The following is an 8,551-nucleotide window of genomic DNA, read 5'->3' on the forward strand; positions in this document are numbered from 1 at the left end:
GAAATGCTAGTGTAGACTTCTGTAAATCTGCATACGTTTGTACTGATATGCGTACAATATAAAATAATGAAAGAGAACCGAAATCGTTACAACCTTGCAAAAAGTATTCAACTTCTTGTGCAACTGTATTTATTGGGTCATATGTCAGACCATGGGATGCACGTGGCGCTGTGGTTTAAACCACTGAGCCAAGGGCTTGCCGATCAGAAGGTTGGCGGTTTGAATCCCTGCGATGGGGTGAGCTCCCATTGCTCGGTCCCAGCTCCTGCCAACCTAGCAGTTCAAAAGCACGTCAAAGTGCAAGTAGATAAATAGGTACCGCTAAAGTGGGAAGGTAAACGGCATTTCCGTGTGCTGCTCTGGTTCGCCAGAAGCGGCTTGGCTCCCTCGGCCAATAATGCGAGATGAGCACCCGCAATCCCAGAGTCGGTCACGACTGGACCTAATGGACAGGGGTCCCTTTACCTTTACCTTTTATGTCTTTACCATAATTTTATATACCTTTACCATAATGTCCTCAGAAATAAGTGAAAGAGCACCTTTTGTTCTAAAATATAAACACAAGCATAAAACGTTATGCAAACACATTTTAAATAGGTACACTTGTTTTATCCCTTTTACAATCGTGCTATTTCTCTTTTCCGTTCTCTCCACTGGCTCCCTCTTTTCTTACGTCTTCTGCTTGAAGGTCTTCTACAGCAGCTTTCGCCAGCCAGGTGCCCTCCTGATGTTTTGAACTACAACTCCCATCAGCCACAGTCAGCATGGGAGCTGTAATTCAAAACATCAGGAGGGCACCAGATTGGAGAAGGCTGCTTGAGTGGACTAACTAGCCTTCCTAGTCTGTTGCAGTGAAAACAACAAAGAATCTTGATGCAGTTTAAAAACAACAAATTTGTTGCAAAAGAATAAGGTACTAAATAAGCCTCGTGTATTTTTATGGGTATGAAAAGTTCTTACAGCTTTAAAAGGAACAAGTCTGTGCCTTATAGAACATACAGTAATAACCAATCTGATGTGGCTTTATGGAGACACTTTGCCTGTGTATGCACTAAGCCTAATGTAGCAGGGCAAGGCAGAATTAATCTGCAACGAGCTTTCATTTTTGGACTGAAACCAATTTCTCAAGAAGCACTTTTCAGGGGCAAAAAAAGGGGGGTGGGGAAAAATATAGATTGTGTGTGGACTGTTGTTGTTGAGTCGTTTAGTCATGCCCGACTCTTCGTGACCCCATGGACCATAGCACGCCAGGCACTCCTGTCTTCCACTGCCTCCTGCAGCTTGGTCAAACTCATATTCGTAGCTTTGAGAACACTGTCCAACCATCTCATCCTCTGTCGTCCCCTTCTCCTTGTGCCCGCCATCTTTCCCAACATCAGGGTCTTTTCCAGGGAGTCTTCTCTTCTCATGAGGTGGCCAAAGTATTGGAGCCTCAGCTTCAGGATCTATCCTTCCAGTGAGCACTCAGGGCTGATTTCCTTCAGAATGGATAGGTTTGATCTTCTTGCAGTCCATGGGACTCTCAAGAGTCTCCTCCAGCACCATAATTCAAAAGCATCAATTCTTCGGCGATCAGCCTTCTTTATGGTCCAGCTCTCACTTCCATACATCACTACTGGGAAAACCATAGCTTGAACTATACGGACCTTTGTCGGCAAGGTGATGTCTCTGCTTTTTAAGATGCTGTCTAAGTTTGTCATTGCTTTTCTCCCAAGAAGCAGGCGTCTTTTAATTTCGTGACTGCTGTCACCATCTGCAGTGATCATGGAACCCAAGAAAATAAAACCACTCACTGCCTCCATTTCTTCCCCTTCTATTTGCCAGGAGGTGATGGGACTAGTGGCCATGATCTTAGTTTTTTTGATGTTGAGCTTCAGACCATGTGTGTGGACTATGTAGGGGAAAAAACCCTGGTCCTCCATCTCCATTGATTCTAGAATTAAAATGTGGGTATGTGACTTGTGTATAGTATCACATGAATATATTCTAAACTATCACAACTGTGTTGGCTGAATATATCTTTCAAATGCTGGCTGCCCCACAGCAATGAAAAACAGAAAGAGCTGCCCCGGTATAACACATGTGTTTCAATCTATAAAGTCTATAAAGTCTCCTTCAGTGGCATTTGGTTGTAAAAGTGCATCTCCTTGTTTTGTGAGCTCAGAGGACAAATTCACACACACACACACACACACAATTTTTAATAACATGCTTTTGGGGGGGGAATTAATCATTCAAATTTATTTCAGTAACGAAAACTCACTATGTGGTATATATTATGCTGCTTCAGACTTTTGTAGTTCAGGAAAAATAGTCTGAGGCTCTTCTGAAGCCAGTACGGCACTGTTTTATGTCCCTGTGGGAAATAATCTCTCCAAGTTATAATTATGCAACTCATATTTTTTTTTAATAAAAAAACCCTCTTATTAAAAAGCAATGTTAAGCGAAGTGTTAAATTAGCAGTTTCACACTGAAGTTTCTTTCCCCCCAGTATGGCTACCTTAAAGTCAACAACAGATTATCCGGGGAGTTTTAAACCATCTCCCACTGGTTTCTGAATATAGCAAATCTTATGTCAGAGTCGTGTCCATTTATTCCTACACAAAAGAATAAAGGCACCCCAATCTGACACAGGTTTTCCTTGCTCAAGGGCAAGAGCTACAGCATTCTCTGAAGCTCATTTTTGGAACATTGTACTGCACCTCCATATACTGTATGTATTTATGCAGATGGCCACTTAAATATCAGTTAGAGAGATTTCACTGGGTTGATTACTGCATGCAACAGCAGCAGGGAGTTCCACTAGTCATCCACTCTTGAGTAATATGTGTAGTGGTTTTTTATGCTTGGTCATTTATTCCACTCTTTCTACAAATGATACCATCCCACCACCACCAAACATCTCAGCTGAAAAGTCAGGCATATGAAGTTTGACTGGCTGCTAACACCTCATTGTGCCATTTCCTGTGTTTTACATGCCAATTGCTCATTACTGAGTGATTAGTGAAATTTGTAGAAGGGATGGAGATTTGACTGACACACTAAATGAAACAGCAGTAAAAAGAATATGTTGTCATGGGAGAGATTCGTTGCTGCAATTGAACAAAAGGATTTGTGTTGTAAAACCTGCCACCTTAGGTTTTAATGTTGTTTCTGGGATTACTTCAACTTCACCAAACCATCAGGAGTGCTGGTTTCCTCCAACCAGCCCATCCCCTCCAACCACTAGGCAATATTTCCTTCCTAGAAGCCTTAATACCTTAAGACATCTGAAGGCAGCCCTGTTTAGGGAAGTTTTTAATATTTAATGCTGTATTGTTTTAACACTCGATTGGGAGCAGCCCAGAGTGGCTGGGGAGATTCAGTCAGATGGGCGGGGTACAAATATATTATTATTATTATTATTATTATTTGTCTCCCAGCCCCTTCATGACACAGAAATCAGATCCCACATTTCTCCCAGTGAACAAGAGTTCAGAGATCACGGTTGCATATACACCATACATTTAAAGCATATTCCTCCTCAAAGAAGATTCCTGGGAACTATATTTTGCTAAGTGTGCCGGGAACTGTAGGAGTAAACTACAGTTCCCATGATTCTTGGGTGGTGGGGATGTGCTTTAAATATATGGCACAGATGCAGCCTGCGGCCATTATTGCTCTTTCTATCATACCGTTCACCACTTCCGGATAAGCCAAGAGTCCCTGTTTCCATCAGATTTTGCCTTCCATTTAAGAAAGGTATTGGGTTCTTATTACTCACTCATCTCTTGTGGTGCAGCTGGCTTCCTGCAGCCAAACGTCTCCACCTGAAGGCTAAAGCTGCACATTGCAACCAGGTATTAACTTTTGATCGTTGTCAGGACCCTCGCCAAAGGAGAGAGGGATTCTGGAGGTCTCCTTCAAGGCACAAACTCACAAGACATGAGCAGGGGGCGACTGCAAAGAAGCGAGCAATCAGGTTCAGCTAATAAAAAGCAAGCCTGAAGGATAGCCAGGCTTCCCCATCACACAGAAAACCAACCTCTCACATTTCAAGCATCTTCCATGCACAATGGGAATACAGGCTAAATCTGAAGAGCTGAGTGACCTTATCTAAGTAGCAACCTTTCGCACTTCCCACTTTTTATTTCTGCCTTCCCTGAGCAGTGGAAGATTGCTAATGGCCCTTCTCCCTCACCAGTCATGGAATTATAGAATTGTTGATTTAGAAGGGACCCTAAGGATCATCTAGTCCCACCCCCTGCGGTGCAGGAATATGCAGCTGTCCTGTATGGGGATTGAACCCGCAACCTTGGTTTTTTATCAGCACCACACTCTAACCAACTGAGCTATCCAGGTGGTTCAGTTTTTGGAGCCCTACCTGTTGAGCTGTGCATTTCCCTTGCAGTTTACCCAAACCCACCTGCCAATACCCAGATTGGAGGGTCCAACTTCCCCACATCACACACCCTGCTCTGATTCTACAGTGTTTTAAATGGGGACTATTTTTTCCCTTTAAAAAAATTGTCACCACGGGTTAGCCTTGCTTCTCTCACCGGTGAGTTTGAGATTTCTCTTTTAAGATTGTCTCGTGTAGGCTATTTAGACTCCAGAGTGTAGGCTGTTTGTTTATTTTTATGCTACCAAACTGTTTTCTCCCTCATCCCACATCTTAATCGAGCATCTTAATTTGGAAATGAGGGTTTAACTGTATGCTGTTGCTTGCAGCTCCATCCTCCGCGTGTCAGCCTTTTAGATATTTGAAGATGGCTATCATATCTCCTCCCTGTCTCTTCATGTTTTCTTGAAAATGAAATAAATACAAATGCAATGGGTCTTATTCCCAGGTAAGTGTGGATACTGCAAAGCAGCCCCCAACACTGGAAGGTGGAGGGGGTCACAGCATTAACATTCCAATAGATCTTGCTTCCCCATTAGGTTTCCAGGGGAACTCCAAGTGCACCACAGAGTAAGTTGTGCCTCTGTGTACCCAGCTTCCAGCATCAGCCCATCACACTCTCTTACAGCCCTCCACCCAGCCTATTGTTCTTCCTCCTTGGATAACAGGGTACCCAGCCAGGTGGGGTAGGACAGGGGCGTAGCGAGGCAGGCTGAGCGGGCTGTCTACCTGGAGTTTCGTAGCTGGAGGTGCGCGGCTTAGGAGGCGCGGGGGCAGCGGCAATACCCCACTACGTAACACGCATGCGCAGCGGGATGCCGCACACGCGCCGTTACATGGCGGGGTATCGCCGCCCCCCCGCGCCTCCAAAGCCGCGCGCCTCCAGCTACAAAACTCCGAGGCTGCTGGGCTGAGCCGCAGAGGCACCTCGCTAGCCTAGCCCGCTGCCCCTCACCTCCTCCCAGGGCCCCAGCCCAGCCCCCAGCCCGGCAGCCTCAGGGGAAAAAAACAACCCAACATCGCTCGGCCGGCGTCCCTACAGCTTTCTTTTGTATTTTTTTTTCTCCAAGGCTGCTGTGCAGAGGTGAGGGGCGGGGGCGCGACCCCAAGTGACACCCCCTCCAGAGGCGGTGCCTGGGGCGTACTGCCCCCCTGCCCCCACTTGCTCCACCCCTGGGGTGAGAAAAGACCCACTCCTTTGTCTCTAGGGCAACCTGTTTGAATTTGTAAATCGCAGTACATCTGTACCTTGGAAGTCGAACGGAATCCGTTCTGGAAGTCTGTTCGACTTCTAAAGTGTGGCTTCTGATTGGAGGACCGGGGAGGTTAGATGACACTGGCTATTTAGTGAGCACTCATCCTGATCTGTTTCTGGAGAGGTTAGATGCTGCTGCATCAAAGCAAGTGTGACCCCCACACATTCCAGTGCATTTTCCTATCACTTTCCTTTTCACAAAAAGGCTGAATTTGGGGAGAGAAGCCTGCTTTCGCACAAGACCTCCCAACCAAATACAATTGCACAACCTGGATTTACCCGTAGGTGACTTCAGTTGCACCCCCAAATAGCAAAGTCTGGAAGCACCCTTGGTTGGATTAGGACTGGGGAAACAAAGTCCACTTCCATGTGAGCTTTAAATTCTTTGTCTTTACTTAATTCATTGAATGAATGAATGAATGAATGAATTTATTAATACGGTCGCAGACCAGCATCAACATGCACAGTGTCACAGATCATAAAACATGACAAAAATACAAAGGGCAGTGTGAATACAACAATAATTTAAATATAAAATTAAAATTACTTATTAACGAACCCCCTGTGGTTAACATTTAGGGGTTGGGTCATTACGGGATACCACTTGCTTCCTGCGATTGATTGCAGACACACAAAATTTGGCTACATTTAATGTAGTCTTGGGATTCCTGTCCTCTAGCAGTAGTTTTAAACTATGATGTTTGGATTCTTTTATGGACTTTTGCAAGACAGGTGTAATAAAAGTCAAACATATATCTTCATACAAACGACAACGTAAAAGTACATGTGAGGCAGTTTCCACTTCCATAGAGCTGCAAGGGCAGACCCGTGCTGTATATGGTTTACCCTCAAATCTGCCCTGTAGTAAGGCAGAAGGTAGAACATTGAATCTGACGAGGGTAAAAGACCGTCTGTATTTGGGTATCTGAATTTCCGACAGATAGTTAGCTGGGGAGAAACCTCTCCCATGGTCCCTTATTGCTGAATATTTGGTCATTTCACTCATGTGGCATTGTAATTCTACGTCCCAGATTCGCTGGTGGATTAAAGTCCTGGCTCTCTCGTATCCTGCCGCAATCAAGATCTGCGGGGAGAGTCCCAGACTTCTTATCTTTTCAAACAGGGAGGCTTTCCAGGTAAAATGATAAGAGTCTAACAGTGTTAAATATGCCAACCCAGCCGGGAAGAAGATAAGTTTTAGCCAAAAATGGATCTTTGCAATCCACAGCTGTGCATTAAGTCGGACAGCTATATTGGCTACACGGGGGGGGGGGGGGAATCCCCAATAGACAGCGGTAGAATTTGGTTTGGAATGCCTCGGCCGGCACGAGATTTTTAAAACTGCAAACCTGGGATCCATAAGTGAGTTGCGGGAGTATTTTTGTGACAAAGACCTGGGAGGCTGCTGGAACATATTGACCCCCTTCACCATAGAAAAATCTTGTTAGGGCTTTGGTAGTCCTTCCTGCGTTGGCAATGGCATTTTTCATCTGATGATGCCATGAGCCCCTTTCCTGAAACATTATTCCCAGATATTTATAGGTTGCCACCTGATCAATAGGTTGGCTATCAATTCTCCAATTGTAGAACTGCGTCGTCCGCATATAAGAGTACTGGAAGGGGGACTTAATTCATTAAAATCCACAGCCCAGCATACAAGAGGACCCTAATAAAAACAAACAGAACTGTACAGCAATGAGTGCCCAATCTCCGACACAGCAAGCACGTCTCATATTCTGCAGCATCGCTTTATAGCCTCCCGCGTTGCACAAGTAAATTTTGTACTAGGTTCCTTGTCTTACCGTGGCTATGTCCTTATTTGTGTATTACCCAGAGTTATCTTTACTTCAAAGTGGTCCCTGAAAATATTTTTCACTTTCAGGAATGGAAGTTTCCTGAGAAGCGGCAGGTGGCACGATGTACGTGTCTAACGGCATTGCGCCACCCTCCAGGTTTTATACATTTTCTCTATTTGACATCTTTCCAAAGGAAAATCCCTGTCTTGAAATGATGTGAGAACTTTTTATGGTGCTGCTCAACATGGGCCTTTCCCAGGCATCCCCAAACTGCGGCCCTCCAGATGTTTTGGCCTACAACTCCCATGATCCCTAGCTAACAGGACCAGTGGACGGGGAAGATGGGAATTGTAGTCCAAAACATCTGGAGGGCCGAAGTTTGGGGATGCCTGGCCTTTCCCCTTTCATGCTTTTAGGTACTTTTTTAAAATAAAAAATATTCAAGATCTCTGTGGCATCATCCCACAATGCACCTGCCTTTTGGGTTTTTAGTGCATCCTTGCCTGGACTTGGATCGAGTGTATGCAGATCTGTGGTGAGCTGGTGTGGAAGAGTGGTCCTTGCGGCTGGAGGTTTGCCTTGATCACTGTTGTAACATGTTATATATTTCAGCTCAGTTCAATAAGTTTACTGTGCTAGCCAAAGGCCATGACAAAACCAACACAGTCAACAAAAATATAGAACAAATCCTCTGTTTAAACTAACAGAACCATGCAATGCAAGCGAGACTATAAATGGGGAGCACCAATGACTCTATACATTGTGTTTCAAATTATACCCTTACAATTTACTTCTATTTTGTCCAATTCTTTTTTGCCACCAGCATGAAATAGGCCACTTTATGAGTCACTGAGGCGTTCGAGTCACTCAGCAGCTACAGAACCCTCTCCGCCAAGGAGAGATTGCTTTCTCTAACAAACCGGGGATTTAGAAGGTGTCTCCTAGGTTCTGTGTATAATGGGCAATGTAACAAATAACGATGAATGTCTTCTATTTGCAGTTGCCTGCATGTACAGAGTCTATCTGTGTATGGAATCTTGTTATAACGCCCTTCCAGCACAGCTGAGGGCATTGCTTGGAAATGCACCCCAATAAAGGAAAATCTCAATGGAACAGGCA

Source organism: Zootoca vivipara, chromosome 12 (assembly GCF_965207765.1).
Source record: "Zootoca vivipara chromosome 12, rZooViv2.hap1.1, whole genome shotgun sequence".
NCBI classification, from domain to species: domain Eukaryota; kingdom Metazoa; phylum Chordata; class Lepidosauria; order Squamata; family Lacertidae; genus Zootoca; species Zootoca vivipara.